The sequence below is a fragment of the Chrysochloris asiatica genome, unplaced genomic scaffold (genome assembly GCF_000296735.1).
Source record: "Chrysochloris asiatica unplaced genomic scaffold, ChrAsi1.0 scaffold00261, whole genome shotgun sequence".
NCBI classification, from domain to species: domain Eukaryota; kingdom Metazoa; phylum Chordata; class Mammalia; order Afrosoricida; family Chrysochloridae; genus Chrysochloris; species Chrysochloris asiatica.
The window spans coordinates 2420622-2430466 of record NW_006408779.1 but is presented as its reverse complement, the minus strand read 5'-3'; the positions used below and the strand labels follow the sequence as shown (position 1 = coordinate 2430466).

General features: G+C 52.6%; 1 pseudogene; it reads right to left on the bottom strand.

The window, feature by feature from the left end:
* LOC102841555 overlaps nt 1-9519 on the bottom strand; it is a 19468-nt pseudogene extending 9949 nt beyond the window's left edge.
* Nucleotides 9520-9845: the final 326 nt, after the last annotated feature.

Here is a 9845-nt window from a genome sequence, read left to right as displayed (position 1 = left end):
TTTATAATGGAGGAGAGTCACAGGTTTGGTAATATTCACACCCACAGCAGCTGTGTGCATTGAAGTCTCGCCCCGTCTGGACAGCACAGAGCCGCAGGCGGTTTCATCATCCCGGCTCTGGAAGGGGTGAGGGCTGCAGGACAGCTTCCATACATGTGAGCACTTGGAGCCTGACGTTGGCCGGCTTGTCCCTGTGCTTCACTTACCCCATCACACCGGTCAGTGTGCCTGTCTCCCTCCATGGAAGGTATGCTTCCTGAGGCCTGGGCATGCGAGTGACTACACACCGGGGGTGCAGTGAGTGGACACTGTTGTGGGGCTGTCACGTCAACGCCACTCCCAGAGACCCTGTAGGACAGAGCAGAGCTGCCCCCATATGGCTTCCAAACCTGTAAATACTTACGAGGGCGGATCACCACGTCTTGCTCCCGAGGAATAGCTGTCTGGGTTCAGACTGCCAGCCCATCACCCTCCCCAGAGAGAAGTGTCCTTTCTGAGGACACTCGGACATGACGAGCTTCCATCCACCCTGGGCTCAGATCACGCGCACTAACGGGAGGAAGGAGGAGGCACTTTGGGGGGCGTTTATAACACAGGTGAATGCGAGGCCACTCCATGAAATGTGTTCTGTCCTTGGAAATTGAAATCGACTTTGAAGACTTCAGAGAGCGTTGGTGCGTTTTTAATCCACGTGGATCCTTCTCTCTGAGGGAGCACTGGTGAGGGGTGGCACTTCAGCCCTGGACCTCTGCACCCAACCCCCCAGGCCCTGGGCTTGTGTCGGGGTTCCCTATGCACCAAGACGACGCCCCACCTTCCTGCGCCATCCACCTGACCCTCATCTGCTGCTGTCAGGGGGAATTGGGACGTGGACCCTGCACCTTCTCTCTGGCCTCTTACACTTGCTGCCCAGGAAGTGGACAGGGTCTTGGCTTTGCAATCAGTTTGGCTAGTTGTCTTAATCGACCACCTGGACGCCTGGTCACTCAGCCCCACTTCACCTCCTGACACCTGGTACGTCAGACGTCTGCTGCACCAGAAATGTCAGAGACACGTGGAAATGTAGGGGTTTTACCCAGGATGCATGTGAAGGGGTTACCTTGTTCTGATGCTCTGCACAGAGTGTGAGAACAGGGTCCCTCACAGTGTGACCTCACAGGCAGTCCCCCCACAATGTCACCGACTCCCAGCGACAGCATCTCCCGATCCCACCTTGGTCAGCTGTCCCCAGCTCCATGACCCTGCCCTGCTCCATCGGAACACCCACAGGTCACTTCAAGGTGAAGGACTGAAAACTGCTCCCAGGGGCAGCGTCGGTGACAGACCAGCCTCTGGGTGTCCCAGCCCCACCTTACTGGGCGGTAGGAATGAAATGTTCCCTCATCCCCCGCAGTTCATCCCATTCCTGGAGATGCCCAGCCCTGGACAAGGGGATCCTCCACACCCCAGCTGGGCAGTTATAGCCCCAGGGAAGCCCGCATCCAGCTTTGGGGAGGGGACCCAGGGCCTTGGAGGCAGGCACCACCAGGAAAGATGAGCAGAAAAGTCAGGGGACATTCCCCTGAGCTCTTTTCATCTAAGAGAGAAGGGTTTCCCTGCAAAATGTTTACGGCAGCCACGAGGGTGGGGAAGGACTCTCATTTCACCGACCTGCTACTCCTTCTGCAGACCGGGAGCAGCTGCACACAGGACGGTCAGACCAGTGCTGGCCCCACGGCTCGCTGAGGAGCAGATGTTGGAGTCCCACTGACTGGCAAAAGACTTTGGGATATGTGGGCCCTTCGGTCATGTTGGACAGGTCTTCTGGATAGTGGAAGGGCAGGTAGCACAACAGGTTAAGCACTGAGCTGCTAATTGCAAGGTCAGCAGTTCAAATCCACCAGCTGTTCCACAGGAGAAAGACGAGGCTGTCTGCGCCCATATTTACAGCCTTGGAAACCCTGAGGTGCAGATCTACTGTGTCCTGTGGTGTCGCTGTGAGTTGGAATTAATAGATCTGGGCAGTTGATGACCTGGGCTCTCCATCCTTCCTGCTGGCCAGGCCCCAGGGTGTGAGGGCGGAGCATCAGAAGCCTCTGACCTGAAAGTTAGCAAAAATTTGGACATTCAGAAGACCCAAGTGTATCGCATGAAGATTTGGGGCTTTCCACCAACTGTATCATCCTTGAAGTCCTGGGAAGCTCTCGGAGCTCAAGTGGATTTGCATGTTATCCTAAAGTCCTGATGCGTGAACTTGGAGGCTGGCTGGCGTGGTATCAGAGACCAGCAGGCTGTGTGACCGCCAGAGCAGAACCAGATCTGGGATTTCCTGCTCAGAGCGCAGCCTAATGAGACCTAAGCTCCTGGAATCAGCCAGACGAAGCCCGGGAAGGCTTCCAGGGCTCAGACAGAGGAGCGGGACCTTAAGAGTGAAGAGGCTCTTGTCTGGGGTGAGCAGAGGTCTGAATGTGCATGAGGCTTAGTTGTCTTAAGCGGGGTTCTCGAGCACAGCTGGTGTGGGGTGTCCCCGCAGTCCCAAGGAACAGATGGGTCCATAGAGGTGTTTCTCTTCCCACAGCCCTTAGCACGGCTAGTTTAACCCATGTCGCGGCACTGGTCTCCCCAGCCTGGAAAGGGGACAAAGCACTTGATGCCCATGGAAGCCCTGTCCACTGCAGAGCCCACTCATCCCTCTCGGGTGGTCCTGAGGGTGTGTGACTGCAGCATGTGTCCCTCCTGAGTAGATGGGACTGGGTATCAGATAAAGGACGGTCCAGGGACCCTGTGTTGTTTCTGTAAACGTTGCTTGTGTTCGGTGGCCCAACATGGGTGCTTCATGGGGTCTGTAATGAGGCCCAACTCGGGTCTGAGACGGGGTCTGAGGTGAGCCAGGTGTTCCCACAGTAGGTGATGAGTGACCACCCTCAACCAGAGCAGGTGATCTTCCCACAGTTGTAGCTCTCACCCACATTCCCTACCGTACCCTTCCCGCCATGGACAGTGGTTTGCTGGTTGTCGGCACCAGACACACCCACCTTGTTGGGTGCCTCTGCTTTACTCCTCTTGTCTTCCCCTTGGTTCTGTTCCAAGTTCTCTGTGTGTCTGTGTTTGCTTCTATGTCGTGTCCTCTCCTCAGGTGGTTCGTGTGGGATTTCATTCTAGCTTACCTCTATGCAGTCCCTCCTGGAGGGAGACCAAGATAACACACAAGCTTTCGACCTTTTCTCACTTCAAGCAGCGTGTTCATAAGTCTGTAGCATGGAGTCTGAGGCCCAGAGAGGACGCCACAAAACTCGTTTAGACCTTCACGCAGACCAGTCAGCTTTTGGCAGGACGGGGAGAATGGGGCACAATGCAGTTATGGGACAAAGTTAAACTCTCAGAAACATGAATAGGGAAAGCACTTGTTGGCATCATATCTGGTGAAAGGAGGAAACAGGTGTTTCAAAGTCTGCATTGTGAAAATCGAAGCATGACATGGTCTCCCATGAAATGACACACACTTCCAGAATCACAAAGTCCACTCACACGATACCCCTCTGGTCTTGTCAGAGGCCACCTTTGTAATGATCATGATTGATTTCATTGGTGTTGGGGTGGTATACACAAGATCAAGATGGGAATCATAGATGAAGCCAGAACTTGTGGTCTCAACTTTGAGACAGGGCTGCCATATAGCAGGGGTTGAGTGAAAGAGAACGTTCCAGAACACTCTCAGTGTTCCCACTCTCTGCAGTGGATGCCCACTGCATTTCAGGAGCCCCCATGTCACACTTCCCCAGTGGGGTACCTGGTCTTGTCAACTTTCTGCAACAGGTTATTCAGCCAGCTTCCAGCAAGCCATCAGCCTTCGTGTGTGACACTCAACATGGCTAGGAGACAATTTCATTCGCCGCCTCATTTTCGGCTGCTCATGACTTTATGAAAAGCTTCCTCTTGGGGATGAAATTTTCATACTCGGTTGCCGCCCAATGGTGGATTCATTGCAGAGTTTAGTTCAACTCATTTTTCAGTCTTTTGTGAGTGTGTGCTTCTAAAGAGCAAATGGATTTTCACTTTACTTTTGAGCACATCTGGGATTTCTCCAAAGGTATTCTGTGGAGAGCTCTACTGTTTTCTTTCCAGATGCACAAACCTCCTCCACACACAGATGCTGAGAGCGGGAACCCAGGGGATGGAATATGGCAAAAAGCTCATTTTGGGATCCTACCCAACTAGCGTATTACTCTAGTCCATGGGGAGCTCATTACTGCCCTTGTCCTCCAGCTCTTGCCGTTAAATAAAGCCCATGAAGGCATCACCTTCCTGCAAGATCATTGTTTTATCTTTCACAGAGAGAATCAGCAGATATTCTTTCAAGCATCATCATAAACCCAGTGACTCAGTGTTTACTGAGACACTGTTCATTGTTTGGACTTGTGATAAAGACAGATGGAAAGAAAAAACATGGTTCCTCCCCTCAGGAACTCTAGTCTGTCTATACACCGAAGTGTTTAATCAGCCCCCAGGTTTAGCCTGAAGCATGTTCTGGACCAGAGACTACATTTCCCAGGCTCCTTTCCAGTGAGGATGCCTATGTGGCCATGTCTTAGCCAATGAGATGTGAGCAGGTGTGGCTCTCACTTCCTATGACTTCCTGAAGAGGAAGTGACTTTCCTGCACTTCCTGTCCTTTCTTCCTGGGGTTGTAGACATTGGTGCTGGGACGGGGGTGGGCTGGTGGGTGGGCGTGGGTGGGGGAAGTGTTGCCCTAGAGCCCCTAGAGGAGTCAGGAAGACTTCAGGGGTGACACGGGAACAGTTGGGGCAGTGGTGTGGCCCAGTGGGTGTCTGAGAACCACTGTGGGTTCATGGTTCCCTTTCTATTGATTACCATTTCCACATTCTTTGTTTACTTCTTCCTTGTGTCCTGTTCTAGTACTCCTCCTTTCCTAATGCTTCTTGCCTTCTGAACTTCGTCCTTGGACAAGTGATGCCCTTTTAATCTCAAATTGTTGATTATTCTAAGGCTTTCGTACCTCCCTAGTGTTTTTATTCCTCTTATAGATCTGTCTTTTGGTTGAAAGTTGAACCACGGGTTGAATTCTCTTTTAGATCTCAAGGATGATTAAGGAGAACAGAATTCAAACAGGGTCGGAGGTGAGTCCAGCTGCTGAGGAGAGCAGTTGGCAGCATCCGCAGTGTCCTGAAAGGTTGTTGTTGAGTCGGGTCTAACTCACACAATGAAACACTGCCTGCTCCTTGTCCATTCTCACATTCACTCCTGTGTGTGAGTCCTTTGTTGCAGCCACTGGGTCAGTCCATCTCCTGGAGCGTTTCCCGTGTTTGGCTGACACTCTGTCTACTGTGCCAAGCATGATGTCTTTCCCCTGATGTCAGGTCCTGAAAGGTGTGAGTGAACCCCAAATGGCACCACACGAACCAGGACCCGCGGGATTTTTACCCACTTATCTAACCATTGGTGCTGTCCTTTGCTCAGCACACTCAACAAAGCTTGAACACATGGCCCTCCCGGAAAGTGTCGGAGGAAGCTCCCGTTTTGTGAAGTGTCTGATCTGCCTGCCGAGGCTGTCGTCTGTGAGCTCTGTGTGACCTGTGGACAGTGATGATGATCAGAACCTCTCTTCATGCTGTTCCTCACATGGTTCCTGATGGTCCCGGGGAGGGGCTTCAGGACAAGCCCACCAGACACCACTCTGTATCCTCAGACTTCTTGTCAACACTCAGAGCGGATCGGTCTCTGTGTCAGAGCTCACAGCACGTCCTACGGTGATGTTGATGGATCCTCGTGATGGCCCTGTGATGACTTGGCCAATGGGCTGGGGATCTCGGCTCTCCCTGTTACCTGATATCCATCCTTCACTTGAAGGTACCACATGCAGGAGGGTCAGAGGTCTGGGGACGCAGATGAGGAGAGGAGTGAAGGGATGTGGTTTGCACCTGGTCCTCCCTGTTCAGAGAAATGTCCAGGTCCCATGCCCCTCATGGCATCCAGTCCAGGTGTACCCAAGCAGTATTTGCACATGACCAGCCCAGCACCCTGTGGATTTGAGAGCCAGTGGAGAATTCCACATGAGCATCAAGAGACTTAACTACAAATCATGAGATGGAGGACAATTACAAAGGATTTTAACTGGATAATTCAAGCAATTAGACTACAAAGGGAGATGTAAAGAACTAGCATTGCTAAGTAGACCTGTATTTGTGACATGGAAGGTCTTAGAATGTCTCGCCTGGGAGACTCCCCAAGGAACCCAGGGATCAACAAAACATTTGATCATGGTGAAATCCTTACCTTTCTGAGGACAAGGATTCAAGGCCCCCTCTCATGCCTGGCCTTGGAAACACATCCCCAGGTCGCCATCCATAGTCAGCTTCCGAGGGTGGAGACACCTGTCATATTTAATGACATAATCACCCTCAATTATGTGATTCGTTAGAGCATCATAATTATCCAATTAGAGGCTGAGTCAGATCATCATGGAGGCTCTGTTTTGTAGTGAGGAGCTGTACATGTCCCGATCACCACACTGGGGTGCTTTCTGGAGGGATGGTTGGGAGATCCATTGCCCCCAACCACAATCTGAAGATGCCTTGGCTTCTGTTCTGCTGGGCCACCATGTGGTGTCCTCTTAACCCACCTTTCCTGGCCTGAGTAACCACTGCTCCCGGCTCCCACCCGTCCAGTGTGTCTGCTGTCTCCAGCTCATCCCCATTTCCTCTCAGATGTTGGGGGTGTCTGCCCCCCCACTGTGCCCAGTCCCTAGAAGGCAGGCAACTCCCTCCACTTCCTGAGTTTCTGAAAGGCTCCTGATAAAGCCTTCATCAGCAATGATCCTCCGATAACCATCACCCCATAACCTAAACCCAATGCTGTGGACTCTTCCTGCTCAAATCCACCTTTTAGGATACAGTAGAGCTACCTCAGAGATATCCACATCTTTTCTCCTGTGGAGTGGCTGATGGGCCCCAAACCACCAACTTTTCAATTAGCAGCCAAGCGCTGAACCACGGTACTGTCAGGTCTCCTCGAATTTACCATGAAAACTCATTGCTGTAGAATCATCCTGACCCCTAGGGGCCCCGTCAGACAGTGTCACTGCTGCGGGGGCTTCTGAGGGTGCAAATCTTTGTGGAAGCGAGTGCCCGGTCTTGTTAGCTATGGAGTGGCTGGTAGGCTCAAACTGCCAACCTTGCTGCTAGCAGCCAACACGTTTATCTGCTACACCACCAGGGCACCTTCCACAAAACCTACCACCTTATAAAGCACTCCCACGAAGGCAATATTTACTGTGGATAGAGTGGATATGGGAGCAAAGGCAGAACTGGAATCTCATGTTTCAGTGATCTAATTAGGTTTATATTTCAAGCAGGGATCATACTATAAAAAACAAAATGAAAAGATAATTCTGCCACAGAGGAAATGAATGGTGTTTCATATGAAGTTTCCACTGATGTGCTTTCCCAGCAGGGGATTCCAAAGCACCTGTGATCCTCACTGAAGGCGACAGAGATGGAGACATTTAGAGAAATGTCACTCCTGGGAGGTTTCCATCATTCTTTGATGAGCTGGATCTCCGGTTCTAGGACTTTTCTGACTGTAACTTAAAATCCTGAGGAAGCCAATGAGAGCAGACTGCTTCTTATCCCCACTGTACAGACAGACAAGGACACTGAGAGATCAAAGTCACCCATTTAAGGTCATGCCATTGATGCAGGAGCTGAGAACTAGTTGCTCCAAAGGACCCACCCTAATCCTCAGGTAGAGATCCCAAGGGACTCTGGATGCAGGAGCTTAGAGCTCTCACTGGAAGCCAGCAAGCTCCTGCCTACAGGAGCCCTGGAGCAAAGGCCAACATTTCCACCTGGGCTGCACCTCCACCTGGGTCTGACCTCCACCTGGACCTGACCACCACCGGACCTGACCTCCACCTGGACATGATCTCCACTGGACCTGAGCTCCCTCCACCTGGGCCTGACCTCCACTGGACCTGACCTCCATTGGACCGCACCTCCACCTGGACCTGACTTCCATTGGACCGCACCTCCACCTGGACCTGACTTCCACTGGACCTGACCTTCACTGGACCACACCTCCACCTGGGCCTCACTCCCCAGGGTTAGACTGTCTACTGGGGCCTTAGGGCCACCAGGTGGGGCTGTGGAGGCCTATGGGGTTGGAAGACCTTGTTGAGGGTCACCCTGGTGCTTCCAGTCACAGTGGAGTGTCGATACATCATACACACACACTTTGGTCCTGCTCTCAGTCTCCCCTCTGTCTCTCACCTCCCCCTACCCCCCCACTCTACTGGTACCACCAGGCTCATCAGCAGGACAGGTGTGAATGTCCACGTGCTGTCGCCTGGAAGGAGTCTGGAGCTCCAGGGAGTGAACCCTGTGGGTTCACTCTTCACTCGGGGTGAAAAACTTGTTAACTGCTTCCTGGCTACCTGAGCAGAGACCCCCCCTCAGCTGTTCTCGCTGAGCCCTGGAGGGGGGCTGGCTGCACTGGCCAAGGGGTGGGAGAATCTGACCAGAAACTGTCCCTCCCAGGGGCCCTGCCCTGCCCTGTCACCAGCCTCTGACCAGTGAACCAACCAGCACATTTCCAGATCTCTGGGCGTGGAGTGGGTGCCGCTGTCTAGGTGACAGGTGACTGACACATGGACATGCTGGCGAGAGACCTGTAGGACTGTGATCTGTGCTCACACCTCCCTCCACGCAGCCACACAGGCAGAAGGCACCTTATTAAGTCGACACAAAAACCCTCCTGTTACGGCCAACGAGAGAACAAGAACATAATAAAAATGAAGGTCTGCGGATATCCCTGTCTGGACCAGTCCACCCATCATGGAGGGTTCTGCAGATGACTGTTGTTCCAAGAAAGCAGATGCAGACACCCCTACACAACTCTGAGGGAGGGGCCCACGCATCTGGGGTTCGGGCGAGTGACGGGGATGGGCAGAGAACCCAGAGGTGGACAGAGGCAAGGCCAAGAACCGGGGCAGCCCTGTTCCTCAGCTGGTTCTAGGTCTACCTGTGCCTACCACAGCAATCTGGTGAGTTCTGGGGCTGGCTCTTGGTGGATGGAGGGGGCATCTTCACCTCCAGACCATTGGTACCCATGAACTACTTTTGTAGACAGACCTCTTGGTCTGCTCCTGTCTCTTCCTGACCCTTGCTCTGTGACTTGGGCCTCAGTCTTCCCCTCTGCACACTGAACACATGGGGCTGGTTCTGTCTCCCAAAGTCAGCACTCACTCCAGACCACAGCTCGAGGACGCTGTTTATTCAGCGTTTTGCTCAAGTGGTGCTACTTGCCAAGTAGCTAGATTCTTCCAAGTTGAGTTTTCATTTCAGTACGGCACGCAGAAAGTCACTTTATCCTTAAGAGCCGCTTGAACAGAAGCCCCACAAGCGGAGGGCTGTAACAAACAGAAATGCGTTCTCTCACAGATCACCAGATCTAGGGAACGGGTCTTGGCCTCACTCAGGTCTTGGGGAAGAACCTCGTCTCCTTTCAACACCTGTGGGTTGGGCATGCCTTAGAGACCCTGAGTTTACGAAGTTCTCAGCACAGGGACCCTGGGTCCAAAGGATGTGCTCTGCTCCCAGCACTTCTTTCTTGGTGGTAATAGGTCCCCCTCTCTCTGCTCGCTTCTCCTTTGTTTTATCTCTTGTAAGATAAACGAAGATGCAGACCCACCTCAAGGATACTGTCCTTACATCAGATCAGGGTTGATGGACAGCTCACATCAGATCACATCATGGGGGATGGTTACCTAGAAGATCCGCACGCTAAGTCCGTGGTCAGCAAAGCCACACCTCAGCCCCAGTGTGAGCTCAGAGGGGTCTGCATGTCTTCAGT